This window comes from Lygodium microphyllum, chromosome 5 (genome assembly GCF_053477565.2).
Source record: "Lygodium microphyllum isolate KBCC chromosome 5, Lygodium_microphyllum_v1.1.10, whole genome shotgun sequence".
In the NCBI taxonomy this organism is placed as follows: domain Eukaryota; kingdom Viridiplantae; phylum Streptophyta; class Polypodiopsida; order Schizaeales; family Lygodiaceae; genus Lygodium; species Lygodium microphyllum.
This window is the reverse complement of record NC_141139.1, coordinates 86,393,140-86,394,908: the sequence shown is the minus strand read 5'-3', so window position 1 is coordinate 86,394,908 and position 1,769 is coordinate 86,393,140. Positions and strand designations below refer to the sequence as shown.

General features: G+C 36.6%; 1 pseudogene; it reads right to left on the bottom strand.

Moving 5' to 3' along the window:
• Positions 1-238: 238 nt before the first annotated feature.
• Positions 239-1,042, bottom strand: LOC148036087 (uncharacterized; annotated as a pseudogene).
• Positions 1,043-1,769: the final 727 nt, after the last annotated feature.

Genomic DNA, 1,769 nt, shown 5'->3' with positions numbered 1-1,769 from the left:
GTAAAATGAGGTTGACAAGAGACATGGAATAAATCACCAAGCCTGAAGGTCATATAGAAACTTGGAGGGAAAAAGTAGAGATTGCAAGAAGTCTTAATTTATATCTTTCAAAGTGAATTGAAATAGATCTAAGTTTCAATGATGAAATCAAAGCAAGAGACCTCAATTTGGAATGTCTTCAATCCCATGTGATTGATTCAAAGTTCAAGGCAGAGACACCATCCCACATGGTGACATTTCAAATGCCATAGGGCATGTTGTTGTAGATTTCCTCATGACTCTTTGGGGTAATTTTTTACATTAAACTTTTTTCGGGATGAGCTCCCTAGGTATTTCAATACAACATAGAGGATGTGAGGGTACATGGATAGGGGGCCACTTGTTATCTTGTTTAAAGCTACATGCATCTTCTTGCTTATAATACAATTCTTCCACAACATAAGAACCTTGGTCAATCAGATTTCCCCATTCATTGATGCACCCCTTTTTCCAACAAGTTCTTCTTTATGTTGCAATGCATTTGACCAAGTAAAAATCTTCATCCTCCACATTGGTGTAGCATCTAGATTTATTGCAAAGGTATCACTAACACATAGAGCACTACTTAGTGCATCATGATACCCTTTATACACACTTGTCATAGCCACTTAATTCAACTACAAGGACATCATCTTCTACAAACTCAGCTTCATCCTCAACATCATTAGGCAACAATGACACCAAGAGATGATAATCCCAAGGTTGCACATGGGCTTTATTAGTGCAACAATTCCAATGGGAATAATGAAAGCTCAAAATGCATGCAAAGAACAAGATTTTTGGATAGGATCACAATTCCATTCAACCTCCCTATTCATATAACCTCCTAGAACAAACTAGTACATTCCCTTTCTTTTGAAGGATATGCTGCAATTGTTCCCCTTGACAAGTTAGTTTGGTAGTAAGCAACCACATCTTCTGCACACCTTGAAGTGTTTCAAATTTTCAAATGCCAATGTCCTCTTTACAACTACATTAGCACCATCATGCTCTCCCTTGTCATGCCTTATTCCAAAGAAGCACAACTAATCTACATTCGTGTCAACCTTGCATGTCACACATAATAGAAAGGCATGGATGCCTTGAATTCTAAGGCTGCACCATTTGACTAGACCCAATGTTATGTTGGAGCAACACCCTCTTTTTGTAACCAATCACAATGCAACATGAATCAATGTTGGACAAACAATGTGTCATGCCTTTTATCATTGAATATAAAGAAGTGGATTGTTTTAACAACCTACCCCACTTTGTGGTAGTACGCTATGTGTACAAAAATGATCACCTAACTAGAGTGCGAGTGCATACTTTGGATCTGATTTTACTCCTTAAAGGCATAATGATGCGGTTGATAGTATAACTTGATAGTGATTGGATATGCTAATTGGCATGCTAGAAATGCCAATTGGCATACTAGATATGCCAATTTGCATATACTAGTTATATTAGTTAGCCTATTGGAAATGCTAGAAAATTGGATACCTAGTTATCAAATAAGAAATGTTAGCTAGAAACCTGGATATGCTAGCTAGCAACAACTAGAAATTCTTGTTGCCCTACTAACCGAATATATTAGTATGCTAATTAGAACACTAAATATGCTCTTGGTATGGTGCATATGCTCTTGGTATGGTGCATATGCTCGTTACAATCTAGATAAGCTATATTGGCATTTTAAGAATGTTAAATAGCTACTTTATGCTTCATAGCATAATGATTATGGTGTATTA